The sequence below is a fragment of the Euprymna scolopes genome, chromosome 18 (assembly GCF_053919585.1).
Source record: "Euprymna scolopes isolate OS-2025 chromosome 18, ASM5391958v1, whole genome shotgun sequence".
Lineage (NCBI taxonomy): Eukaryota > Metazoa > Mollusca > Cephalopoda > Sepiida > Sepiolidae > Euprymna > Euprymna scolopes.
In genome coordinates this window covers 127,704,510-127,723,903 of record NC_136499.1, presented here as the reverse complement: position 1 = coordinate 127,723,903, position 19,394 = coordinate 127,704,510, and the positions used below count along the sequence as shown (strand labels likewise).

General features: G+C 36.0%; 72 non-coding genes across 72 annotated transcripts; all 72 read right to left on the bottom strand.

Annotated features, from left to right (window-relative positions):
* Positions 1 to 83: 83 nt before the first annotated feature.
* Positions 84 to 202, bottom strand: LOC145300578 (5S ribosomal RNA). Its single transcript, XR_013872793.1, has one exon. It is a non-coding gene; the product is annotated as a 5S ribosomal RNA (ribosomal RNA).
* Positions 203 to 354: 152 nt separating this feature from the next.
* Positions 355 to 473, bottom strand: LOC145299733 (5S ribosomal RNA). The gene has a single exon (XR_013871980.1). It is a non-coding gene; the product is annotated as a 5S ribosomal RNA (ribosomal RNA).
* Positions 474 to 624: 151 nt separating this feature from the next.
* On the bottom strand, positions 625 to 743 carry LOC145300844 (5S ribosomal RNA). Its single transcript, XR_013873054.1, has one exon. It is a non-coding gene; the product is annotated as a 5S ribosomal RNA (ribosomal RNA).
* A 151-nt stretch (positions 744 to 894) lies between these two features.
* Positions 895 to 1,013, bottom strand: LOC145301042 (5S ribosomal RNA). The gene has a single exon (XR_013873244.1). It is a non-coding gene; the product is annotated as a 5S ribosomal RNA (ribosomal RNA).
* A 152-nt stretch (positions 1,014 to 1,165) lies between these two features.
* On the bottom strand, positions 1,166 to 1,284 carry LOC145298568 (5S ribosomal RNA). Its single transcript, XR_013870847.1, has one exon. It is a non-coding gene; the product is annotated as a 5S ribosomal RNA (ribosomal RNA).
* A 151-nt stretch (positions 1,285 to 1,435) lies between these two features.
* Positions 1,436 to 1,554, bottom strand: LOC145298567 (5S ribosomal RNA). Its single transcript, XR_013870846.1, has one exon. It is a non-coding gene; the product is annotated as a 5S ribosomal RNA (ribosomal RNA).
* Positions 1,555 to 1,705: 151 nt separating this feature from the next.
* LOC145298566 (5S ribosomal RNA) lies at positions 1,706 to 1,824 on the bottom strand. The gene has a single exon (XR_013870845.1). It is a non-coding gene; the product is annotated as a 5S ribosomal RNA (ribosomal RNA).
* A 152-nt stretch (positions 1,825 to 1,976) lies between these two features.
* On the bottom strand, positions 1,977 to 2,095 carry LOC145299695 (5S ribosomal RNA). Its single transcript, XR_013871943.1, has one exon. It is a non-coding gene; the product is annotated as a 5S ribosomal RNA (ribosomal RNA).
* Positions 2,096 to 2,246: 151 nt separating this feature from the next.
* On the bottom strand, positions 2,247 to 2,365 carry LOC145300148 (5S ribosomal RNA). The gene has a single exon (XR_013872385.1). It is a non-coding gene; the product is annotated as a 5S ribosomal RNA (ribosomal RNA).
* Positions 2,366 to 2,516: 151 nt separating this feature from the next.
* On the bottom strand, positions 2,517 to 2,635 carry LOC145298565 (5S ribosomal RNA). The gene has a single exon (XR_013870844.1). It is a non-coding gene; the product is annotated as a 5S ribosomal RNA (ribosomal RNA).
* A 151-nt stretch (positions 2,636 to 2,786) lies between these two features.
* LOC145298564 (5S ribosomal RNA) lies at positions 2,787 to 2,905 on the bottom strand. Its single transcript, XR_013870843.1, has one exon. It is a non-coding gene; the product is annotated as a 5S ribosomal RNA (ribosomal RNA).
* Positions 2,906 to 3,057: 152 nt separating this feature from the next.
* LOC145298562 (5S ribosomal RNA) lies at positions 3,058 to 3,176 on the bottom strand. Its single transcript, XR_013870842.1, has one exon. It is a non-coding gene; the product is annotated as a 5S ribosomal RNA (ribosomal RNA).
* A 144-nt stretch (positions 3,177 to 3,320) lies between these two features.
* LOC145300640 (5S ribosomal RNA) lies at positions 3,321 to 3,439 on the bottom strand. The gene has a single exon (XR_013872854.1). It is a non-coding gene; the product is annotated as a 5S ribosomal RNA (ribosomal RNA).
* A 151-nt stretch (positions 3,440 to 3,590) lies between these two features.
* On the bottom strand, positions 3,591 to 3,709 carry LOC145298561 (5S ribosomal RNA). Its single transcript, XR_013870841.1, has one exon. It is a non-coding gene; the product is annotated as a 5S ribosomal RNA (ribosomal RNA).
* Positions 3,710 to 3,859: 150 nt separating this feature from the next.
* Positions 3,860 to 3,978, bottom strand: LOC145299866 (5S ribosomal RNA). Its single transcript, XR_013872109.1, has one exon. It is a non-coding gene; the product is annotated as a 5S ribosomal RNA (ribosomal RNA).
* Positions 3,979 to 4,129: 151 nt separating this feature from the next.
* Positions 4,130 to 4,248, bottom strand: LOC145298560 (5S ribosomal RNA). Its single transcript, XR_013870840.1, has one exon. It is a non-coding gene; the product is annotated as a 5S ribosomal RNA (ribosomal RNA).
* A 152-nt stretch (positions 4,249 to 4,400) lies between these two features.
* LOC145299694 (5S ribosomal RNA) lies at positions 4,401 to 4,519 on the bottom strand. The gene has a single exon (XR_013871942.1). It is a non-coding gene; the product is annotated as a 5S ribosomal RNA (ribosomal RNA).
* Positions 4,520 to 4,670: 151 nt separating this feature from the next.
* Positions 4,671 to 4,789, bottom strand: LOC145298559 (5S ribosomal RNA). Its single transcript, XR_013870839.1, has one exon. It is a non-coding gene; the product is annotated as a 5S ribosomal RNA (ribosomal RNA).
* A 150-nt stretch (positions 4,790 to 4,939) lies between these two features.
* On the bottom strand, positions 4,940 to 5,058 carry LOC145299864 (5S ribosomal RNA). The gene has a single exon (XR_013872107.1). It is a non-coding gene; the product is annotated as a 5S ribosomal RNA (ribosomal RNA).
* Positions 5,059 to 5,209: 151 nt separating this feature from the next.
* On the bottom strand, positions 5,210 to 5,328 carry LOC145298558 (5S ribosomal RNA). Its single transcript, XR_013870838.1, has one exon. It is a non-coding gene; the product is annotated as a 5S ribosomal RNA (ribosomal RNA).
* A 152-nt stretch (positions 5,329 to 5,480) lies between these two features.
* On the bottom strand, positions 5,481 to 5,599 carry LOC145300439 (5S ribosomal RNA). Its single transcript, XR_013872661.1, has one exon. It is a non-coding gene; the product is annotated as a 5S ribosomal RNA (ribosomal RNA).
* A 151-nt stretch (positions 5,600 to 5,750) lies between these two features.
* LOC145300146 (5S ribosomal RNA) lies at positions 5,751 to 5,869 on the bottom strand. Its single transcript, XR_013872383.1, has one exon. It is a non-coding gene; the product is annotated as a 5S ribosomal RNA (ribosomal RNA).
* Positions 5,870 to 6,020: 151 nt separating this feature from the next.
* Positions 6,021 to 6,139, bottom strand: LOC145300753 (5S ribosomal RNA). Its single transcript, XR_013872964.1, has one exon. It is a non-coding gene; the product is annotated as a 5S ribosomal RNA (ribosomal RNA).
* Positions 6,140 to 6,289: 150 nt separating this feature from the next.
* LOC145298556 (5S ribosomal RNA) lies at positions 6,290 to 6,408 on the bottom strand. The gene has a single exon (XR_013870836.1). It is a non-coding gene; the product is annotated as a 5S ribosomal RNA (ribosomal RNA).
* Positions 6,409 to 6,558: 150 nt separating this feature from the next.
* LOC145298555 (5S ribosomal RNA) lies at positions 6,559 to 6,677 on the bottom strand. The gene has a single exon (XR_013870835.1). It is a non-coding gene; the product is annotated as a 5S ribosomal RNA (ribosomal RNA).
* Positions 6,678 to 6,829: 152 nt separating this feature from the next.
* LOC145299731 (5S ribosomal RNA) lies at positions 6,830 to 6,948 on the bottom strand. The gene has a single exon (XR_013871978.1). It is a non-coding gene; the product is annotated as a 5S ribosomal RNA (ribosomal RNA).
* Positions 6,949 to 7,099: 151 nt separating this feature from the next.
* Positions 7,100 to 7,218, bottom strand: LOC145300145 (5S ribosomal RNA). The gene has a single exon (XR_013872382.1). It is a non-coding gene; the product is annotated as a 5S ribosomal RNA (ribosomal RNA).
* Positions 7,219 to 7,369: 151 nt separating this feature from the next.
* LOC145298554 (5S ribosomal RNA) lies at positions 7,370 to 7,488 on the bottom strand. Its single transcript, XR_013870834.1, has one exon. It is a non-coding gene; the product is annotated as a 5S ribosomal RNA (ribosomal RNA).
* A 151-nt stretch (positions 7,489 to 7,639) lies between these two features.
* On the bottom strand, positions 7,640 to 7,758 carry LOC145298553 (5S ribosomal RNA). The gene has a single exon (XR_013870833.1). It is a non-coding gene; the product is annotated as a 5S ribosomal RNA (ribosomal RNA).
* A 152-nt stretch (positions 7,759 to 7,910) lies between these two features.
* Positions 7,911 to 8,029, bottom strand: LOC145298552 (5S ribosomal RNA). Its single transcript, XR_013870832.1, has one exon. It is a non-coding gene; the product is annotated as a 5S ribosomal RNA (ribosomal RNA).
* A 151-nt stretch (positions 8,030 to 8,180) lies between these two features.
* Positions 8,181 to 8,299, bottom strand: LOC145298551 (5S ribosomal RNA). The gene has a single exon (XR_013870831.1). It is a non-coding gene; the product is annotated as a 5S ribosomal RNA (ribosomal RNA).
* Positions 8,300 to 8,450: 151 nt separating this feature from the next.
* Positions 8,451 to 8,569, bottom strand: LOC145299856 (5S ribosomal RNA). The gene has a single exon (XR_013872099.1). It is a non-coding gene; the product is annotated as a 5S ribosomal RNA (ribosomal RNA).
* A 152-nt stretch (positions 8,570 to 8,721) lies between these two features.
* On the bottom strand, positions 8,722 to 8,840 carry LOC145299693 (5S ribosomal RNA). The gene has a single exon (XR_013871941.1). It is a non-coding gene; the product is annotated as a 5S ribosomal RNA (ribosomal RNA).
* A 151-nt stretch (positions 8,841 to 8,991) lies between these two features.
* LOC145301117 (5S ribosomal RNA) lies at positions 8,992 to 9,110 on the bottom strand. The gene has a single exon (XR_013873318.1). It is a non-coding gene; the product is annotated as a 5S ribosomal RNA (ribosomal RNA).
* Positions 9,111 to 9,261: 151 nt separating this feature from the next.
* On the bottom strand, positions 9,262 to 9,380 carry LOC145298550 (5S ribosomal RNA). The gene has a single exon (XR_013870830.1). It is a non-coding gene; the product is annotated as a 5S ribosomal RNA (ribosomal RNA).
* A 151-nt stretch (positions 9,381 to 9,531) lies between these two features.
* Positions 9,532 to 9,650, bottom strand: LOC145298549 (5S ribosomal RNA). The gene has a single exon (XR_013870829.1). It is a non-coding gene; the product is annotated as a 5S ribosomal RNA (ribosomal RNA).
* A 152-nt stretch (positions 9,651 to 9,802) lies between these two features.
* LOC145299065 (5S ribosomal RNA) lies at positions 9,803 to 9,921 on the bottom strand. Its single transcript, XR_013871331.1, has one exon. It is a non-coding gene; the product is annotated as a 5S ribosomal RNA (ribosomal RNA).
* Positions 9,922 to 10,065: 144 nt separating this feature from the next.
* Positions 10,066 to 10,184, bottom strand: LOC145300639 (5S ribosomal RNA). Its single transcript, XR_013872853.1, has one exon. It is a non-coding gene; the product is annotated as a 5S ribosomal RNA (ribosomal RNA).
* Positions 10,185 to 10,336: 152 nt separating this feature from the next.
* Positions 10,337 to 10,455, bottom strand: LOC145300633 (5S ribosomal RNA). Its single transcript, XR_013872847.1, has one exon. It is a non-coding gene; the product is annotated as a 5S ribosomal RNA (ribosomal RNA).
* Positions 10,456 to 10,606: 151 nt separating this feature from the next.
* On the bottom strand, positions 10,607 to 10,725 carry LOC145298548 (5S ribosomal RNA). The gene has a single exon (XR_013870828.1). It is a non-coding gene; the product is annotated as a 5S ribosomal RNA (ribosomal RNA).
* A 152-nt stretch (positions 10,726 to 10,877) lies between these two features.
* On the bottom strand, positions 10,878 to 10,996 carry LOC145299691 (5S ribosomal RNA). Its single transcript, XR_013871940.1, has one exon. It is a non-coding gene; the product is annotated as a 5S ribosomal RNA (ribosomal RNA).
* A 151-nt stretch (positions 10,997 to 11,147) lies between these two features.
* LOC145298546 (5S ribosomal RNA) lies at positions 11,148 to 11,266 on the bottom strand. The gene has a single exon (XR_013870827.1). It is a non-coding gene; the product is annotated as a 5S ribosomal RNA (ribosomal RNA).
* Positions 11,267 to 11,417: 151 nt separating this feature from the next.
* On the bottom strand, positions 11,418 to 11,536 carry LOC145298544 (5S ribosomal RNA). Its single transcript, XR_013870825.1, has one exon. It is a non-coding gene; the product is annotated as a 5S ribosomal RNA (ribosomal RNA).
* Positions 11,537 to 11,687: 151 nt separating this feature from the next.
* Positions 11,688 to 11,806, bottom strand: LOC145298543 (5S ribosomal RNA). Its single transcript, XR_013870824.1, has one exon. It is a non-coding gene; the product is annotated as a 5S ribosomal RNA (ribosomal RNA).
* Positions 11,807 to 11,958: 152 nt separating this feature from the next.
* Positions 11,959 to 12,077, bottom strand: LOC145299690 (5S ribosomal RNA). Its single transcript, XR_013871939.1, has one exon. It is a non-coding gene; the product is annotated as a 5S ribosomal RNA (ribosomal RNA).
* Positions 12,078 to 12,228: 151 nt separating this feature from the next.
* LOC145300144 (5S ribosomal RNA) lies at positions 12,229 to 12,347 on the bottom strand. Its single transcript, XR_013872381.1, has one exon. It is a non-coding gene; the product is annotated as a 5S ribosomal RNA (ribosomal RNA).
* A 150-nt stretch (positions 12,348 to 12,497) lies between these two features.
* LOC145298542 (5S ribosomal RNA) lies at positions 12,498 to 12,616 on the bottom strand. The gene has a single exon (XR_013870823.1). It is a non-coding gene; the product is annotated as a 5S ribosomal RNA (ribosomal RNA).
* A 151-nt stretch (positions 12,617 to 12,767) lies between these two features.
* Positions 12,768 to 12,886, bottom strand: LOC145299586 (5S ribosomal RNA). The gene has a single exon (XR_013871838.1). It is a non-coding gene; the product is annotated as a 5S ribosomal RNA (ribosomal RNA).
* Positions 12,887 to 13,031: 145 nt separating this feature from the next.
* Positions 13,032 to 13,150, bottom strand: LOC145298541 (5S ribosomal RNA). The gene has a single exon (XR_013870822.1). It is a non-coding gene; the product is annotated as a 5S ribosomal RNA (ribosomal RNA).
* A 144-nt stretch (positions 13,151 to 13,294) lies between these two features.
* Positions 13,295 to 13,413, bottom strand: LOC145298540 (5S ribosomal RNA). The gene has a single exon (XR_013870821.1). It is a non-coding gene; the product is annotated as a 5S ribosomal RNA (ribosomal RNA).
* Positions 13,414 to 13,565: 152 nt separating this feature from the next.
* Positions 13,566 to 13,684, bottom strand: LOC145299837 (5S ribosomal RNA). Its single transcript, XR_013872081.1, has one exon. It is a non-coding gene; the product is annotated as a 5S ribosomal RNA (ribosomal RNA).
* Positions 13,685 to 13,835: 151 nt separating this feature from the next.
* Positions 13,836 to 13,954, bottom strand: LOC145301206 (5S ribosomal RNA). Its single transcript, XR_013873407.1, has one exon. It is a non-coding gene; the product is annotated as a 5S ribosomal RNA (ribosomal RNA).
* Positions 13,955 to 14,104: 150 nt separating this feature from the next.
* Positions 14,105 to 14,223, bottom strand: LOC145298539 (5S ribosomal RNA). The gene has a single exon (XR_013870820.1). It is a non-coding gene; the product is annotated as a 5S ribosomal RNA (ribosomal RNA).
* A 151-nt stretch (positions 14,224 to 14,374) lies between these two features.
* On the bottom strand, positions 14,375 to 14,493 carry LOC145298538 (5S ribosomal RNA). The gene has a single exon (XR_013870819.1). It is a non-coding gene; the product is annotated as a 5S ribosomal RNA (ribosomal RNA).
* Positions 14,494 to 14,644: 151 nt separating this feature from the next.
* LOC145298537 (5S ribosomal RNA) lies at positions 14,645 to 14,763 on the bottom strand. Its single transcript, XR_013870818.1, has one exon. It is a non-coding gene; the product is annotated as a 5S ribosomal RNA (ribosomal RNA).
* A 151-nt stretch (positions 14,764 to 14,914) lies between these two features.
* Positions 14,915 to 15,033, bottom strand: LOC145300329 (5S ribosomal RNA). Its single transcript, XR_013872557.1, has one exon. It is a non-coding gene; the product is annotated as a 5S ribosomal RNA (ribosomal RNA).
* A 151-nt stretch (positions 15,034 to 15,184) lies between these two features.
* Positions 15,185 to 15,304, bottom strand: LOC145300521 (5S ribosomal RNA). The gene has a single exon (XR_013872738.1). It is a non-coding gene; the product is annotated as a 5S ribosomal RNA (ribosomal RNA).
* A 151-nt stretch (positions 15,305 to 15,455) lies between these two features.
* Positions 15,456 to 15,575, bottom strand: LOC145301243 (5S ribosomal RNA). The gene has a single exon (XR_013873443.1). It is a non-coding gene; the product is annotated as a 5S ribosomal RNA (ribosomal RNA).
* Positions 15,576 to 15,726: 151 nt separating this feature from the next.
* On the bottom strand, positions 15,727 to 15,845 carry LOC145299877 (5S ribosomal RNA). The gene has a single exon (XR_013872119.1). It is a non-coding gene; the product is annotated as a 5S ribosomal RNA (ribosomal RNA).
* Positions 15,846 to 15,997: 152 nt separating this feature from the next.
* On the bottom strand, positions 15,998 to 16,116 carry LOC145299476 (5S ribosomal RNA). The gene has a single exon (XR_013871731.1). It is a non-coding gene; the product is annotated as a 5S ribosomal RNA (ribosomal RNA).
* A 152-nt stretch (positions 16,117 to 16,268) lies between these two features.
* LOC145300222 (5S ribosomal RNA) lies at positions 16,269 to 16,387 on the bottom strand. The gene has a single exon (XR_013872455.1). It is a non-coding gene; the product is annotated as a 5S ribosomal RNA (ribosomal RNA).
* A 152-nt stretch (positions 16,388 to 16,539) lies between these two features.
* Positions 16,540 to 16,658, bottom strand: LOC145300296 (5S ribosomal RNA). The gene has a single exon (XR_013872526.1). It is a non-coding gene; the product is annotated as a 5S ribosomal RNA (ribosomal RNA).
* Positions 16,659 to 16,809: 151 nt separating this feature from the next.
* LOC145300561 (5S ribosomal RNA) lies at positions 16,810 to 16,929 on the bottom strand. Its single transcript, XR_013872776.1, has one exon. It is a non-coding gene; the product is annotated as a 5S ribosomal RNA (ribosomal RNA).
* Positions 16,930 to 17,080: 151 nt separating this feature from the next.
* Positions 17,081 to 17,199, bottom strand: LOC145298536 (5S ribosomal RNA). The gene has a single exon (XR_013870817.1). It is a non-coding gene; the product is annotated as a 5S ribosomal RNA (ribosomal RNA).
* A 152-nt stretch (positions 17,200 to 17,351) lies between these two features.
* LOC145299730 (5S ribosomal RNA) lies at positions 17,352 to 17,470 on the bottom strand. The gene has a single exon (XR_013871977.1). It is a non-coding gene; the product is annotated as a 5S ribosomal RNA (ribosomal RNA).
* A 152-nt stretch (positions 17,471 to 17,622) lies between these two features.
* On the bottom strand, positions 17,623 to 17,741 carry LOC145298535 (5S ribosomal RNA). The gene has a single exon (XR_013870816.1). It is a non-coding gene; the product is annotated as a 5S ribosomal RNA (ribosomal RNA).
* A 151-nt stretch (positions 17,742 to 17,892) lies between these two features.
* Positions 17,893 to 18,011, bottom strand: LOC145298533 (5S ribosomal RNA). Its single transcript, XR_013870814.1, has one exon. It is a non-coding gene; the product is annotated as a 5S ribosomal RNA (ribosomal RNA).
* A 149-nt stretch (positions 18,012 to 18,160) lies between these two features.
* Positions 18,161 to 18,279, bottom strand: LOC145298532 (5S ribosomal RNA). Its single transcript, XR_013870813.1, has one exon. It is a non-coding gene; the product is annotated as a 5S ribosomal RNA (ribosomal RNA).
* A 152-nt stretch (positions 18,280 to 18,431) lies between these two features.
* Positions 18,432 to 18,550, bottom strand: LOC145300099 (5S ribosomal RNA). The gene has a single exon (XR_013872334.1). It is a non-coding gene; the product is annotated as a 5S ribosomal RNA (ribosomal RNA).
* A 151-nt stretch (positions 18,551 to 18,701) lies between these two features.
* Positions 18,702 to 18,820, bottom strand: LOC145299482 (5S ribosomal RNA). Its single transcript, XR_013871737.1, has one exon. It is a non-coding gene; the product is annotated as a 5S ribosomal RNA (ribosomal RNA).
* A 152-nt stretch (positions 18,821 to 18,972) lies between these two features.
* Positions 18,973 to 19,091, bottom strand: LOC145298531 (5S ribosomal RNA). Its single transcript, XR_013870812.1, has one exon. It is a non-coding gene; the product is annotated as a 5S ribosomal RNA (ribosomal RNA).
* Positions 19,092 to 19,243: 152 nt separating this feature from the next.
* LOC145300116 (5S ribosomal RNA) lies at positions 19,244 to 19,362 on the bottom strand. Its single transcript, XR_013872352.1, has one exon. It is a non-coding gene; the product is annotated as a 5S ribosomal RNA (ribosomal RNA).
* Between the last annotated feature and the right edge of the window lie 32 nt (positions 19,363 to 19,394).

Genomic DNA, 19,394 nt, shown 5'->3' with positions numbered 1-19,394 from the left:
ATTTTGTTTTTTGTTTTTTTATCTAATATTTTACATTAAAATCGAACGAATTTTTATGAGTTTTTCCAAAAATTCAGGGGAAATGCTTACAGCACCTGGTATTCCCAAGCGGTCACCCATCTAAGTACTGACCAGGCTCTACGTTGCTTAACTTCGGGGATCGGACGAGAACCGGTGTTTTCAACGTTATATGGCCGTAAGCGAAGACGTGCCATAATTTTAACTATTACAATTTCAATATTTATTTTCCAAATCTGATAATGTAATGATATTTTGTTTTTTGGTTTTTTTATCTAATATTTTACATTAAAACCGAACGCATTTTTATGAGTTTTTCCAAACATTCAGAGGAAATGCTTACAGCACCTGGTATTCCTAAGCGGTCACCCATCTAAGTACTGACCAGGCTCTACGTTGCTTAACTTCGGGGATCGGACGAGAACCGGTGTTTTCAACGTGATATGGCCGTAAGCGAAGACGTGCCATAATTTTAACTATTACAATTTCAATATTTATTTACCAAATCTAATAATGTAATGATATTTTGTTTTTTGTTTTTTCATCTAATATTTTACATTAAAATCGAACGCATTTTTATGAGTTTTTCCAAAAAGTCAGGGGAAATGCTTACAGCACCTGGTATTCCCAAGCGGTCACCCATCTAAGTACTGACCAGGATCTACGTTGCTTGACTTCGGGGATCGGACGAGAACCGGTGTTTTCAACGTGATATGGCCGTAAACGAAGACGTGCCATAATTTTAACTATTACAATTTCAATATTTATTTACCAAATCTGATAATGTAATGATATTTTGTTTTTTGTTTTTTTATCTAATATTTTACATTAAAATCGAACGCATTTTTATGAGTTTTTCCAAAAATTCAGGGGAAATGCTTACAGCACCTGGTATTCCCAAGCGGTCACCCATCTAAGTACTGACCAGGCTCTACGTTGCTTAACTTCATGGATCGGACGAGAACCGGTGTTTTCAACGTGATATGGCCGTAAGCGAAGACGTGCCATAATTTTAACTATTACAATTTCAATATTTATTTTCCAAATCTGATAATGTAATGATATTTTGTTTTTTGGTTTTTTTATCTAATATTTTACATTAAAACCGAACGCATTTTTATGAGTTTTTCCAAAAATTCAGGGGAAATGCTTACAGCACCTGGTATTCCCAAGCGGTCACCCATCTAAGTACTGACCAGGCTCTACGTTGCTTAACTTCGGGGATCGGACGAGAACCGGTGTTTTCAACGTGATATGGCCGTAAGCGAAGACGTGCCATAATTTTAACAATTACAATTTCAATATTTATTTACCAAATCTGATAATGTAATGATATTTTGTTGTTTGTTTTTTTATCTAATATTTTACATTAAAATCGAACGCCTTTTTATGAGTTTTTCCAAAAATTCAGGGGAAATGCTTACAGCACCTGGTATTCCCAAGCGGTCACCCATCTAAGTACTGACCAGGCTCTACGTTGCTTAACTTCGGGGATCGGACGAGAACCGGTGTTTTCAACGTGATATGGCCGTAAGCGAAGACGTGCCATAATTTTAACTATTACAATTTCAATATTTATTTACCAAATCTGATAATGTAATGATATTTTGTTTTTTGTTTTTTTATCTAATATTTTACATTAAAATCGAACGCATTTTTATGAGTTTTTCCAAAAAGTCAGGGGAAATGCTTACAGCACCTGGTATTCCCAAGCGGTCACCCATCTAAGTACTGACCAGGCTCTACGTTGCTTAACTTCGGGGATCGGACGAGAACCGGTGTTTTCAACGTGATATGGCCGTAAGCGAAGACGTGCCATAATTTTAACTATTACAATTTCAATATTTATTTATCAAATCTGATAATGTAATGATATTTTGTTTTTTGGTTTTTTTACCTAATATTTTACATTAAAATCGAACGCATTTTTATGAGTTTTTCCAAAAATTCAGGGGCAATGCTTACAGCACCTGGTATTCCCAAGCGGTCACCCATCTAAGTACTGACCAGGCTCTACGTTGCTTGACTTCGGGGATCGGACGAGAACCGGTGTTTTCAACGTGATATGGCCGTAAGCGAAGACGTGCCATAATTTTAACTATTACAATTTCAATATTTATTTACCAAATCTGATAATGTAATGATATTTTGTTTTTTGTTTTTTTATCTAATATTTTACATTAAAATCGAACGCATTTTTATGAGTTTTTCCAAAAATTCAGGGGAAATGCTTACAGCACCTGGTATTCCCAAGCGGTCACCCATCTAAGTACTGACCAGGCTCTACGTTGCTTGACTTCGGGGATCGGACGAGAACCGGTGTTTTCAACGTGATATGGCCGTAAACGAAGACGTGCCATAATTTTAACTATTACAATTTCAATATTTATTTACCAAATCTGATAATGTAATGATATTTTGTTTTTTGTTTTTTTATCTAATATTTTACATTAAAATCGAACGCATTTTTATGAGTTTTTCCAAAAAGCCAGGGGAAATGCTTACAGCACCTGGTATTCCCAAGCGGTCACCCATCTAAGTACTGACCAGGCTCTACGTTGCTTAACTTCGGGGATCGGACGAGAACCGGTGTTTTCAACGTGATATGGCCGTAAGCGAAGACGTGCCATAATTTTAACTATTACAATTTCGATATTTATTTACCAAATCTGATAATGTAATGATATTTTGTTTTTTGTTTTTTTATCTAATATTTTACATTAAAATCGAACGCATTTTTATGAGTTTTTCCAAAAATTCAGGGGAAATGCTTACAGCACCTGGTATTCCCAAGCGGTCACCCATCTAAGTACTGACCAGGCTCTACGTTGCTTAACTTCGGGGATCGGACGAGAACCGGTGTTTTCAACGTGATATGGCCGTAAGCGAAGACGTGCCATAATTTTAACTATTACAATTTCAATATTTATTTTCCAAATCTGATAATGTAATGATATTTTGTTTTTTGGTTTTTTTATCTAATATTTTACATTAAAACCGAACGCATTTTTATGAGTTTTTCCAAAAATTCAGGGGAAATGCTTACAGCACCTGGTATTCCCAAGCGGTCACCCATCTAAGTACTGACCAGGCTCTACGTTGCTTAACTTCGGGGATCGGACGAGAACCGGTGTTTTCAACGTGATATGGCCGTAAGCGAAGACGTGCCATAATTTTAACTATTACAATTTCAATATTTATTTACCAAATCTGATAATGTAATGATATTTTGTTTTTTTATCTAATATTTTACATTAAAATCGAACGCATTTTTATGAGTTTTTCCAAAAATTCAGGGGAAATGCTTACAGCACCTGGTATTCCCAAGCGGTCACCCATCTAAGTGCTGACCAGGCTCTACGTTGCTTAACTTCGGGGATCGGACGAGAACCGGTGTTTTCAACGTGATATGGCCGTAAGCGAAGACGTGCCATAATTTTAACTATTACAATTTCAATATTTATTTACCAAATCTGATAATGTAATGATATTTTGTTTTTTGTTTTTTTATCTAATATTTTACATTAAAATCGAACGCATTTTTATGAGTTTTTCCAAAAATTCAGAGGAAATGCTTACAGCACCTGGTATTCCCAAGCGGTCACCCATCTAAGTACTGACCAGGCTCTACGTTGCTTAACTTCGGGGATCGGACGAGAACCGGTGTTTTCAACGTGATATGGCCGTAAGCGAAGACGTGCCATAATTTTAACAATTACAATTTCAATATTTATTTACCAAATCTGATAATGTAATGATATTTTGTTTTTTGTTTTTTATCTAATATTTTACATTAAAATCGAACGCATTTTTATGAGTTTTTCCAAAAATTCAGGGGAAATGCTTACAGCACCTGGTATTCCCAAGCGGTCACCCATCTAAGTACTGACCAGGCTCTACGTTGCTTAACGTCGGGGATCGGACGAGAACCGGTGTTTTCAACGTGATATGGCCGTAAGCGAAGACGTGCCATAATTTTAACTATTACAATTTCAATATTTATTTACCAAATCTGATAATGTAATGATATTTTGTTTTTTGTTTTTTTATCTAATATTTTACATTAAAATCGAACGCATTTTTATGAGTTTTTCCAAAAAGCCAGGGGAAATGCTTACAGCACCTGGTATTCCCAAGCGGTCACCCATCTAAGTACTGACCAGGCTCTACGTTGCTTAACTTCGGGGATCGGACGAGAACCGGTGTTTTCAACGTGATATGGCCGTAAGCGAAGACGTGCCATAATTTTCACTATTACAATTTCAATATTTATTTATCAAATCTGATAATGTAATGATATTTTGTTTTTTGGTTTTTTTACCTAATATTTTACATTAAAATCGAACGCATTTTTATGAGTTTTTCCAACAATTCAGGGGCAATGCTTACAGCACCTGGTATTCCCAAGCGGTCACCCATCTAAGTACTGACCAGGCTCTACGTTGCTTGACTTCGGGGATCGGACGAGAACCGGTGTTTTCAACGTGATATGGCCGTAAGCGAAGACGTGCCATAATTTTAACTATTACAATTTCAATATTTATTTACCAAATCTGATAATGTAATGATATTTTGTTTTTTGTTTTTTTATCTAATATTTTACATTAAAATCGAACGCATTTTTATGAGTTTTTCCAAAAATTCAGAGGAAATGCTTACAGCACCTGGTATTCCCAAGCGGTCACCCATCTAAGTACTGACCAGGCTCTACGTTGCTTAACTTCGGGGATCGGACGAGAACCGGTGTTTTCAACGTGATATGGCCGTAAGCGAAGACGTGCCATAATTTTAACAATTACAATTTCAATATTTATTTACCAAATCTGATAATGTAATGATATTTTGTTTTTTGTTTTTTATCTAATATTTTACATTAAAATCGAACGCATTTTTATGAGTTTTTCCAAAAATTCAGGGGAAATGCTTACAGCACCTGGTATTCCCAAGCGGTCACCCATCTAAGTACTGACCAGGCTCTACGTTGCTTAACGTCGGGGATCGGACGAGAACCGGTGTTTTCAACGTGATATGGCCGTAAGCGAAGACGTGCCATAATTTTAACTATTACAATTTCAATATTTATTTACCAAATCTGATAATGTAATGATATTTTGTTTTTTGTTTTTTTATCTAATATTTTACATTAAAATCGAACGCATTTTTATGAGTTTTTCCAAAAAGTCAGGGGAAATGCTTACAGCACCTGGTATTCCCAAGCGGTCACCCATCTAAGTACTGACCAGGCTCTACGTTGCTTAACTTCGGGGATCGGACGAGAACCGGTGTTTTCAACGTGATATGGCCGTAAGCGAAGACGTGCCATAATTTTCACTATTACAATTTCAATATTTATTTATCAAATCTGATAATGTAATGATATTTTGTTTTTTGTTTTTTTTACCTAATATTTTACATTAAAATCGAACGCATTTTTATGAGTTTTTCCAAAAATTCAGGGGCAATGCTTACAGCACCTGGTATTCCAAAGCGGTCACCCATCTAAGTACTGACCAGGCTCTACGTTGCTTGACTTCGGGGATCGGACGAGAACCGGTGTTTTCAACGTGATATGGCCGTAAGCGAAGACGTGCCATAATTTTAACTATTACAATTTCAATATTTATTTACCAAATCTGATAATGTAATGATATTTTGTTTTTTGTTTTTTTATCTAATATTTTACATTAAAATCGAACGCATTTTTATGAGTTTTTCCAAAAATTCAGGGGAAATGCTTACAGCACCTGGTATTCCCAAGCGGTCACCCATCTAAGTACTGACCAGGCTCTACGTTGCTTGACTTCGGGGATCGGACGAGAACCGGTGTTTTCAACGTGATATGGCCGTAAACGAAGACGTGCCATAATTTTAACTATTACAATTTCAATATTTATTTACCAAATCTGATAATGTAATGATATTTTGTTTTTTGTTTTTTTATCTAATATTTTACATTAAAATCGAACGCATTTTTATGAGTTTTTCCAAAAAGCCAGGGGAAATGCTTACAGCACCTGGTATTCCCAAGCGGTCACCCATCTAAGTACTGACCAGGCTCTACGTTGCTTGACTCCGGGGATCGGACGAGAACCGGTGTTTTCAACGTGATATGGCCGTAAACGAAGACGTGCCATAATTTTAACTATTACAATTTCAATATTTATTTACCAAATCTGATAATGTAATGATATTTTGTTTTTGTTTTTTTATCTAATATTTTACATTAAAATCGAACGCATTTTTATGAGTTTTTCCAAAAAGCCAGGGGAAATGCTTACAGCACCTGGTATTCCCAAGCGGTCACCCATCTAAGTACTGACCAGGCTCTACGTTGCTTAACTTCGGGGATCGGACGAGAACCGGTGTTTTCAACGTGATATGGCCGTAAGCGAAGACGTGCCATAATTTTAACTATTACAATTTCGATATTTATTTACCAAATCTGATAATGTAATGATATTTTTTTTTTTTTTTTTTATCTAATATTTTACATTAAAATCGAACGCATTTTTATGAGTTTTTCCAAAAATTCAGGGGAAATGCTTACAGCACCTGGTATTCCCAAGCGGTCACCCATCTAAGTACTGACCAGGCTCTACGTTGCTTAACTTCGGGGATCGGACGAGAACCGGTGTTTTCAACGTGATATGGCCGTAAGCGAAGACGTGCCATAATTTTAACTATTACAATTTCAATATTTATTTTCCAAATCTGATAATGTAATGATATTTTGTTTTTTGGTTTTTTTATCTAATATTTTACATTAAAACCGAACGCATTTTTATGAGTTTTTCCAAAAATTCAGAGGAAATGCTTACAGCACCTGGTATTCCTAAGCGGTCACCCATCTAAGTACTGACCAGGCTCTACGTTGCTTAACTTCGGGGATCGGACGAGAACCGGTGTTTTCAACGTGATATGGCCGTAAGCGAAGACGTGCCATAATTTTAACTATTACAATTTCAATATTTATTTACCAAATCTAATAATGTAATGATATTTTGTTTTTTGTTTTTTTATCTAATATTTTACATTAAAATCGAACGCATTTTTATGAGTTTTTCCAAAAATTCAGGGGAAATGCTTACAGCACCTGGTATTCCCAAGCGGTCACCCATCTAAGTACTGACCAGGCTCTACGTTGCTTGACTTCGGGGATCGGACGAGAACCGGTGTTTTCAACGTGATATGGCCGTAAACGAAGACGTGCCATAATTTTAACTATTACAATTTCAATATTTATTTACCAAATCTGATAATGTAATGATATTTTGTTTTTTGTTTTTTTATCTAATATTTTACATTAAAATCGAACGCATTTTTATGAGTTTTTCCAAAAAGCCAGGGGAAATGCTTACAGCACCTGGTATTCCCAAGCGGTCACCCATCTAAGTACTGACCAGGCTCTACGTTGCTTAACTTCGGGGATCGGACGAGAACCGGTGTTTTCAACGTGATATGGCCGTAAGCGAAGACGTGCCATAATTTTAACTATTACATTTTCGATATTTATTTACCAAATCTGATAATGTAATGATATTTTGTTTTTTGTTTTTTTATCTAATATTTTACATTAAAATCGAACGCATTTTTATGAGTTTTTCCAAAAATTCAGGGGAAATGCTTACAGCACCTGGTATTCCCAAGCGGTCACCCATCTAAGTACTGACCAGGCTCTACGTTGCTTAACTTCGGGGATCGGACGAGAACCGGTGTTTTCAACGTGATATGGCCGTAAGCGAAGACGTGCCATAATTTTAACTATTACAATTTCAATATTTATTTTCCAAATCTGATAATGTAATGATATTTTGTTTTTTGGTTTTTTTATCTAATATTTTACATTAAAACCGAACGCATTTTTATGAGTTTTTCCAAAAATTCAGGGGAAATGCTTACAGCACCTGGTATTCCCAAGCGGTCACCCATCTAAGTACTGACCAGGCTCTACGTTGCTTAACTTCGGGGATCGGACGAGAACCGGTGTTTTCAACGTGATATGGCCGTAAGCGAAGACGTGCCATAATTTTAACTATTACAATTTCAATATTTATTTACCAAATCTGATAATGTAATGATATTTTGTTGTTTGTTTTTTTATCTAATATTTTACATTAAAATCGAACGCCTTTTTATGAGTTTTTCCAAAAATTCAGGGGAAATGCTTACAGCACCTGGTATTCCCAAGCGGTCACCCATCTAAGTACTGACCAGGCTCTACGTTGCTTAACTTCGGGGATCGGACGAGAACCGGTGTTTTCAACGTGATATGGCCGTAAGCGAAGACGTGCCATAATTTTAACTATTACAATTTCAATATTTATTTACCAAATCTGATAATGTAATGATATTTTGTTTTTTGTTTTTTTATCTAATATTTTACATTAAAATCGAACGCATTTTTATGAGTTTTTCCAAAAAGTCAGGGGAAATGCTTACAGCACCTGGTATTCCCAAGCGGTCACCCATCTAAGTACTGACCAGGCTCTACGTTGCTTAACTTCGGGGATCGGACGAGAACCGGTGTTTTCAACGTGATATGGCCGTAAGTGAAGACGTGCCATAATTTTAACTATTACAATTTCAATATTTATTTATCAAATCTGATAATGTAATGATATTTTGTTTTTTGGTTTTTTTACCTAATATTTTACATTAAAATCGAACGCATTTTTATGAGTTTTTCCAAAAATTCAGGGGCAATGCTTACAGCACCTGGTATTCCCAAGCGGTCACCCATCTAAGTACTGACCAGGCTCTACGTTGCTTGACTTCGGGGATCGGACGAGAACCGGTGTTTTCAACGTGATATGGCCGTAAGCGAAGACGTGCCATAATTTTAACTATTACAATTTCAATATTTATTTACCAAATCTGATAATGTAATGATATTTTGTTTTTTGTTTTTTTATCTAATATTTTACATTAAAATCGAACGCATTTTTATGAGTTTTTCCAAAAATTCAGGGGAAATGCTTACAGCACCTGGTATTCCCAAGCGGTCACCAATCTAAGTACTGACCAGGCTCTACGTTGCTTGACTTCGGGGATCGGACGAGAACCGGTGTTTTCAACGTGATATGGCCGTAAACGAAGACGTGCCATAATTTTAACTATTACAATTTCAATATTTATTTACCAAATCTGATAATGTAATGATATTTTGTTTTTTGTTTTTTTATCTAATATTTTACATTAAAATCGAACGCATTTTTATGAGTTTTTCCAAAAAGCCAGGGGAAATGCTTACAGCACCTGGTATTCCCAAGCGGTCACCCATCTAAGTACTGACCAGGCTCTACGTTGCTTAACTTCGGGGATCGGACGAGAACCGGTGTTTTCAACGTGATATGGCCGTAAGCGAAGACGTGCCATAATTTTAACTATTACAATTTCGATATTTATTTACCAAATCTGATAATGTAATGATATTTTGTTTTTTGTTTTTTTATCTAATATTTTACATTAAAATCGAACGCATTTTTATGAGTTTTTCCAAAAATTCAGGGGAAATGCTTACAGCACCTGGTATTCCCAAGCGGTCACCCATCTAAGTACTGACCAGGCTCTACGTTGCTTAACTTCGGGGATCGGACGAGAACCGGTGTTTTCAACGTGATATGGCCGTAAGCGAAGACGTGCCATAATTTTAACTATTACAATTTCAATATTTATTTTCCAAATCTGATAATGTAATGATATTTTGTTTTTTGGTTTTTTTATCTAATATTTTACATTAAAACCGACCGCATTTTTATGAGTTTTTCCAAAAATTCAGGGGAAATGCTTACAGCACCTGGTATTCCCAAGCGGTCACCCATCTAAGTACTGACCCGGCTCTACGTTGCTTAACTTCGGGGATCGGACGAGAACCGGTGTTTTCAACGTGATATGGCCGTAAGCGAAGACGTGCCATAATTTTAACTATTACAATTTCAATATTTATTTACCAAATCTGATAATGTAATGATATTTTGTTTTTTTATCTAATATTTTACATTAAAATCGAACGCATTTTTATGAGTTTTTCCAAAAATTCAGGGGAAATGCTTACAGCACCTGGTATTCCCAAGCGGTCACCCATCTAAGTGCTGACCAGGCTCTACGTTGCTTAACTTCGGGGATCGGACGAGAACCGGTGTTTTCAACGTGATATGGCCGTAAGCGAAGACGTGCCATAATTTTAACTATTACAATTTCGATATTTATTTACCAAATCTGATAATGCAATGATATTTTGTTTTTTGTTTTTTTTACCTAATATTTTACATTAAAATCGAACGCATTTTTATGAGTTTTTCCAAAAATTCAGGGGAAATGCTTACAGCACCTGGTATTCCCAAGCGGTCACCCATCTAAATACTGACCAGGCTCTACGTTGCTTAACTTCAGGGATCGGACGAGAACCGGTGTTTTCAACGTGATATGGCCGTAAGCGAAGACGTGCCATAATTTTAACTATTACAATTTCAATATTTATTTACCAAATCTGATAATGTAATGATATTTTGTTTTTTGTTTTTTTATCTAATATTTTACATTAAAATCGAACGCATTTTTATGAGTTTTTCCAAAAAGTCAGGGGAAATGCTTACAGCACCTGGTATTCCCAAGCGGTCACCCATCTAAGTACTGACCAGGCTCTACGTTGCTTAACTTCGGGGATCGGACGAGAACCGGTGTTTTCAACGTGATATGGCCGTAAGCGAAGACGTGCCATAATTTTCACTATTACAATTTCAATATTTATTTATCAAATCTGATAATGTAATGATATTTTGTTTTTTGTTTTTTTTACCTAATATTTTACATTAAAATCGAACGCATTTTTATGAGTTTTTCCAACAATTCAGGGGCAATGCTTACAGCACCTGGTATTCCCAAGCGGTCACCCATCTAAGTACTGACCAGGCTCTACGTTGCTTGACTTCGGGGATCGGACGAGAACCGGTGTTTTCAACGTGATATGGCCGTAAGCGAAGACGTGCCATAATTTTAACTATTACAATTTCAATATTTATTTACCAAATCTGATAATGTAATGATATTTTGTTTTTTGTTTTTGTATCTAATATTTTACATTAAAACCGAACGCATTTTTATGAGTTTTTCCAAAAATTCAGGGGAAATGCTTACAGCACCTGGTATTCCCAAGCGGTCACCCATCTAAGTACTGACCAGGCTCTACGTTGCTTAACTTCGGGGATCGGACGAGAACCGGTGTTTTCAACGTGATATGGCCGTAAGCGAAGACGTGCCATAATTTTAACTATTACAATTTCAATATTTATTTACCAAATCTGATAATGTAATGATATTTTGTTGTTTGTTTTTTTATCTAATATTTTACATTAAAATCGAACGCCTTTTTATGAGTTTTTCCAAAAATTCAGGGGAAATGCTTACAGCACCTGGTATTCCCAAGCGGTCACCCATCTAAGTACTGACCAGGCTCTACGTTGCTTAACTTCGGGGATCGGACGAGAACCGGTGTTTTCAACGTGATATGGCCGTAAGCGAAGACGTGCCATAATTTTAACTATTACAATTTCAATATTTATTTACCAAATCTGATAATGTAATGATATTTTGTTTTTTGTTTTTTTATCTAATATTTTACATTAAAATCGAACGCATTTTTATGAGTTTTTCCAAAAAGTCAGGGGAAATGCTTACAGCACCTGGTATTCCCAAGCGGTCACCCATCTAAGTACTGACCAGGCTCTACGTTGCTTAACTTCGGGGATCGGACGAGAACCGGTGTTTTCAACGTGATATGGCCGTAAGCGAAGACGTGCCATAATTTTACCTATTACAATTTCAATATTTATTTATCAAATCTGATAATGTAATGATATTTTGTTTTTTGGTTTTTTTACCTAATATTTTACATTAAAATCGAACGCATTTTTATGAGTTTTTCCAAAAATTCAGGGGCAATGCTTACAGCACCTGGTATTCCCAAGCGGTCACCCATCTAAGTACTGACCAGGCTCTACGTTGCTTGACTTCGGGGATCGGACGAGAACCGGTGTTTTCAACGTGATATGGCCGTAAGCGAAGACGTGCCATAATTTTAACTATTACAATTTCAATATTTATTTACCAAATCTGATAATGTAATGATATTTTGTTTTTTGTTTTTTTATCTAATATTTTACATTAAAATCGAACGCATTTTTATGAGTTTTTCCAAAAATTCAGGGGAAATGCTTACAGCACCTGGTATTCCCAAGCGGTCACCCATCTAAGTACTGACCAGGCTCTACGTTGCTTGACTTCGGGGATCGGACGAGAACCGGTGTTTTCAACGTGATATGGCCGTAAACGAAGACGTGCCATAATTTTAACTATTACAATTTCAATATTTATTTACCAAATCTGATAATGTAATGATATTTTTTTTTTGTTTTTTTATCTAATATTTTACATTAAAATCGAACGCATTTTTATGAGTTTTTCCAAAAAGCCAGGGGAAATGCTTACAGCACCTGGTATTCCCAAGCGGTCACCCATCTAAGTACTGACCAGGCTCTACGTTGCTTAACTTCGGGGATCGGACGAGAACCGGTGTTTTCAACGTGATATGGCCGTAAGCGAAGACGTGCCATAATTTTAACTATTACAATTTCGATATTTATTTACCAAATCTGATAATGTAATGATATTTTGTTTTTTGTTTTTTTATCTAATATTTTACATTAAAATCGAACGCATTTTTATGAGTTTTTCCAAAAATTCAGGGGAAATGCTTACAGCACCTGGTATTCCCAAGCGGTAACCCATCTAAGTACTGACCAGGCTCTACGTTGCTTAACTTCGGGGATCGGACGAGAACCGGTGTTTTCAACGTGATATGGCCGTAAGCGAAGACGTGCCATAATTTTAACTATTACAATTTCAATATTAATTTTCCAAATCTGATAATGTAATGATATTTTGTTTTTTTTATCTAATATTTTACATTAAAACCGAACGCATTTTTATGAGTTTTTCCAAAAATTCAGGGGAAATGCTTACAGCACCTGGTATTCCCAAGCGGTCACCCATCTAAGTACTGACCAGGCTCTACGTTGCTTAACTTCGGGGATCGGACGAGAACCGGTGTTTTCAACGTGATATGGCCGTAAGCGAAGACGTGCCATAATTTTAACTATTACAATTTCAATATTTATTTACCAAATCTGATAATGTAATGATATTTTGTTTTTTTATCTAATATTTTACATTAAAATCGAACGCATTTTTATGAGTTTTTCCAAAAATTCAGGGGAAATGCTTACAGCACCTGGTATTCCCAAGCGGTCACCCATCTAAGTACTGACCAGGCTCTACGTTGCTTAACTTCGGGGATCGGACGAGAACCGGTGTTTTCAACGTGATATGGCCGTAAGCGAAGACGTGCCATAATTTTAACTATTACAATTTCGATATTTATTTACCAAATCTGATAATGCAATGATATTTTGTTTTTTGTTTTTTTTACCTAATATTTTACATTAAAATCGAACGCATTTTTATGAGTCTTTCCAAAAATTCAGGGGCAATGCTTACAGCACCTGGTATTCCCAAGCGGTCACCCATCTAAGTACTGACCAGGCTCTACGTTGCTTAACTTCAGGGATCGGACGAGAACCGGTGTTTTCAACGTGATATGGCCGTAAGCGAAGACGTGCCATAATTTTAACTATTACAATTTCAATATTTATTTACCAAATCTGATAATGTAATGATATTTTGTTTTTTGTTTTTTTATCTAATATTTTACATTAAAATCGAACGCATTTTTATGAGTTTTTCCAAAAATTCAGGGGAAATGCTTACAGCACCTGGTATTCCCAAGCGGTCACCCATCTAAGTACTGACCAGGCTCTACGTTGCTTAACTTCGGGGATCGGACGAGAACGGGTGTTTTCAACGTTATATGGCCGTAAGCGAAGACGTGCCATAATTTTAACAATTACAATTTCAATATTTATTTACCAAATCTGATAATGTAATGATATTTTGTTTTTTGTTTTTTATCTAATATTTTACATTAAAACCGAACGCATTTTTATGAGTTTTTCCAAAAATTCAGGGGAAATGCTTACAGCACCTGGTATTCCCAAGCGGTCACCCATCTAAGTACTGACCAGGCTCTACGTTGCTTAACTTCGGGGATCGGACGAGAACCGGTGTTTTCAACGTGATATGGCCGTAAGCGAAGACGTGCCATAATTTTAACTATTACAATTTCAATATTTATTTACCAAATCTGATAATGTAATGATATTTTGTTTTTTGTTTTTGTATCTAATATTTTACATTAAAGTCGAACGCATTTTTATGAGTTTTTCAAAAATTTCAGGGAAAATGCTTACAGCACCTGGTATTCCCAAGCGGTCACCCATCTAAGTACTGACCAGGCTCTACGTTGCTTAACTTCGGGGATCGGACGAGAACCGGTGTTTTCAACGTGATATGGCCGTAAGCGAAGACGTGCCATAATTTTAACTATTACAATTTCAATATTTATTTACCCAAATCTGATAATGTAATGATATTTTGTTTTTTTGCTTTTTATCTAATATTTTACATTAAAATCGAACGCATTTTTATGAGTTTTCCAAAAATTCAGGGGAAATGCTTACAGCACCTGGTATTCCCAAGCGGTCACCCATCTAAGTACTGACCAGGCTCTACGTTGCTTAACTTCGGGGATCGGACGAGAACCGGTGTTTTCAACGTGATATGGCCGTAAGCGAAGACGTGCCATAATTTTAACTATTACAATTTCAATATTTATTTACCAAATCTGATAATGTAATGATATTTTGTTTTTTGTTTTTTTATCTAATATTTTACATTAAAATCGAACGCATTTTTATGAGTTTTTCCAAAAAGTAAGGGGAAATGCTTACAGCACCTGGTATTCCCAAGCGGTCACCCAGCTAAGTACTGACCAGGCTCTACGTTGCTTAACTTCGGGGATCGGACGAGAACCGGTGTTTTCAACGTGATATGGCCGTAAGTGAAGACGTGCCATAATTTTAACTATTACAATTTCAATATTTATTTATCAAATCTGATAATGTAATGATATTTTGTTTTTTGTTTTTTTATCTAATATTTTACATTAAAATCGAACGCATTTTTATGAGTTTTTCCAAAAAGTAAGGGGAAATGCTTACAGCACCTGGTATTCCCAAGCGGTCACCCATCTAAGTACTGACCAGGCTCTACGTTGCTTAACTTCGGGGATCGGACGAGAACCGGTGTTTTACAACGTGATATGGCCGTAAGCGAAGACGTGCCATAATTTTAACTATTACAATTTCAATATTTATTTACCAAATCTGATAATGTAATGAAATTTTGTTTTTTGTTTTTTTATCTAATATTTTACATTAAAATCGAACGCATTTTTATGAGTTTTTCCAAAAAGTAAGGGGAAATGCTTACAGCACCTGGTATTCCCAAGCGGTAACCCAGCTAAGTACTGACCAGGCTCTACGTTGCTTAACTTCGGGGGATCGGACGAGAACCGGTGTTTTCAACGTGATATGGCCGTAAGTGAAGACGTGCCATAATTTTAACTATTACAATTTCAATATTTATTTATCAAATCTGATAATGTAATGATATTTTGTTTTTTGTTTTTTTATCTAATATTTTACATTAAAATCGAACGCATTTTTATGAGTTTTTCCAAAAAGTCAGGGGAAATGCTTACAGCACCTAGTATTCCCAAGCGGTCACCCATCTAAGTACTGACCAGGCTCTACGTTGCTTAACTTCGGGGATCGGACGAGAACCGGTGTTTTCAACGTGATATGGCCGTAAGCGAAGACGTGCCATAATTTTAACTATTACAATTTCAATATTTATTTATCAAATCTGATAATGTAATGATATTTTGTTTTTTGTTTTTTTTACCTAATATTTTACATTAAAATCGAACGCATTTTTATGAGTTTTTCACAAAATTCAGGGGAAATGCTTACAGCACCTGGTATTCCCAAGCGGTCACCCATCTAAGTACTGACCAGGCTCTACGTTGCTTGACTTCGGAGATCGGACGAGAACCGGTGTTTTCAACGTGATATGGCCGTAAGCGACGACGTGCCATAATTTTAACTATTACAATTTCAATATTTATTTTCCAAATCTGATAATGTAATGATATTTTGTTTTTTGGTTTTTTTATCTAATATTTTACATTAAAATCGAACGCATTTTTATGAGTTTTTCCAAAAATTCAGGGGAAATGCTTACAGTACCTGGTATTCCCAAGCGGTCACCCATCTAAGTACTGACCAGGCTCTACGTTGCTTGACTTCGGAGATCGGACGAGAACCGGTGTTTTCAACGTGATATGGCCGTAAGCGACGACGTGCCATAATTTTAACTATTACAATTTCAATATTTATTTTCCAAATCTGATAATGTAATGATATTTTGTTTTTTGTTTTTTTTATCTAATATTTTACATTAAAATCGAACGCATTTTTATGAGTTTTTCCAAAAATTCAGGGGAAATGCTTACAGCACCTGGTGTTCCCAAGCGGTCACCCATCTAAGTACTGAGCAGGCTCTACGTTGCTTAACTTCGGGGATCGGACGAGAACCGGTGTTTTCAACGTGATATGGCCGTAAGCGAAGACGTGCCATAATTTTAACTATTACAATTTCAATATTTATTTACCAAATCTGATAATGTAATGATATTTTGTTTTTTGTTTTTTTACCTAATATTTTACATTAAAATCGAACGCATTTTTATGAGTTTCTCCAAAAATTCAGGGGAAATGCTTACAGCACCTGGTATTCCCAAGCGGTCACCCATCTAAGTACTGACCAGGCTCTACGTTGCTTAACTTCGGGGGATCGGACGAGAACCGGTGTTTTCAACGTGATATGGCCGTAAGCGAAGACGTGCCATAATTTTAACTATTACAATTTCAATATTTATTTTCCAAAACTGATAATGTAATGATATTTTGTTTTTTGTTTTTTTATCTAATATTTTACATTAAAATCGAACGCATTTTTATGAGTTTTTCCAAAAATTCAGGGGAAATGCTTACAGCACCTGGTATTCCCAAGCGGTCACCCATCTAAGTACTGACCAGGCTCTACGTTGCTTAACTTCGGGGATCGGACGAGAACCGGTGTTTTCAACGTGATATGGCCGTAAGCGAAGACGTGCCATAATTTTAACTATTACAATTTCAATATTTATTTACCAAATCTGATAATGTAATGATATTTTGTTTTTTGTTTTTTTTATCTAATATTTTACATTAAAATCGAACGCATTTTTATGAGTTTTTCCAAAAAGTCATGGGAAATGCTTACAGCACCTGGTATTCCTAAGCGGTCACCCATCTAAGTACTGACCAGGCTCTACGTTGCTTAACTTCGGGGATCGGACGAGAACCGGTGTTTTCAACGTGATATGGCCGTAAGCGAAGACGTGCCATAATTTTAACTATTACAATTTCAATATTTATTTACCAAATCTGATAATGTAATGATATTTTGTTTTTTGTTTTTTTTACCTAATATTTTACATTAAAATCGAAAGCATTTTTATGAGTTTCTCAAAAAATTCAGGGGAAATGCTTACAGCACCTGGTATTCCCAAGCGGTCACCCATCTAAGTACTGACCAGGCTCTACGTTGCTTAACTTCGGGGATCGGACGAGAACCGGTGTTTTCAACGTGATATGGCCGTAAGCGAAGACGTGCCATAATTTTAACTATTACAATTTCAATATTTATTTACCAAATCTGATAATGTAATGATATTTTGTTTTTTGTTTTTTTATCTAATATTTTACATTAAAATCGAACGCATTTTTATGAGTTTTTCCAAAAAGTCAGGGGAAATGCTTACAGCACCTGGTATTCCCAAGCGGTCACCCATCTAAGTACTGACCAGGCTCTACGTTGCTTAACTTCGGGGATCGGACGAGAACCGGTGTTTTCAACGTGATATGGCCGTAAGCGAAGACGTGCCATAATTTTAACTATTACAATTTTAATATTTATTTACCAAATCTGATAATTTATTGATACTTTATTTTTTTTTTTTACCTAATATTTTACATTAAAATCGAACGCATTTTTATGAGTTTTTCCAAAAATTCAGGGGAAATGCTTACAGCACCTGGTATTCCCAAGCGGTCACCCATCTAAGTACTGACCAGGCTCTACGTTGCTTAACTTCGGGGATCGGACGAGAACCGGTGTTTTCAACGTGATATGGCCGTAAGCGAAGACGTGCCATAATTTTACCTATTACAATTTCAATATTTATTTACCAAATCTGATAATGTAATGATATTTTGTTTTTTGTTTTTTTTACCTAATATTTTACATTAAAATCGAACGCATTTTTATGAGTTTTTCCAAAAATCTAGGGGAAATTCTTACAGCACCTGGTATTCCCAAGCGGTCACCCATCTAAGTACTGACCAGGCTCTACGTTGCTTAACTTCGGGGATCGGACGAGAACCGGTGTTTTCAACGTGATATGGCCGTAAGCGAAGACGTGCCATAATTTTAACTATTACAATTTCAATATTTATTTACCAAATCTGATAATGCCATGATATTTTGTTTTTTGTTTTTTTATCTAATATATAACATTAAAATCGAACGCATTTTTATGAGTTTTTCCAAAAATTCAGGGGAAATGCTTACAGCACCTGGTATTCCCGAGCGGTCACCCATCTAAGTACTGACCAGGCTCTACGTTGCTTAACTTCGGGGATCGGACGAGAACCGGTGTTTTCAACGTGATATGGCCGTAAGCGAAGACGTGCCATAATTTTAACTATTACAATTTCAATATTTATTTTCCAAAACTGATAATGTAATGATATTTTGTTTTTTGGTTTTTTTATCTAATATTTTACATTAAAATCGAACGCATTTTTATGAGTTTTTCCAAAAATTCAGGGGAAATGCTTACAGCACCTGGTATTCCCAAGCGGTCACCCATCTAAGTACTGACCAGGCTCTACGTTGCTTAACTTCGGGGATCGGACGAGAACCGGTGTTTTCAACGTGATATGGCCGTAAGCGAAGACGTGCCATAATTTTACCTATTACAATTTCAATATTTATTTACCAAATCTTATAATGTAATGATATTTTGTTTTTTGTTTTTTTTACCTAATATTTTACATTAAAATCGAACGCATTTTTATGAGTTTCTCCAAAAATTCAGGGGAAATGCTTACAGCACCTGGTATTCCCAAGCGGTCACCCATCTAAGTACTGACCAGGCTCTACGTTGCTTAACTTCGGGGATCGGACGAGAACCGGTGTTTTTAACGTGATATGGCCGTAAGCGAAGACGTGCCATAAGTTTAACTATTACAATT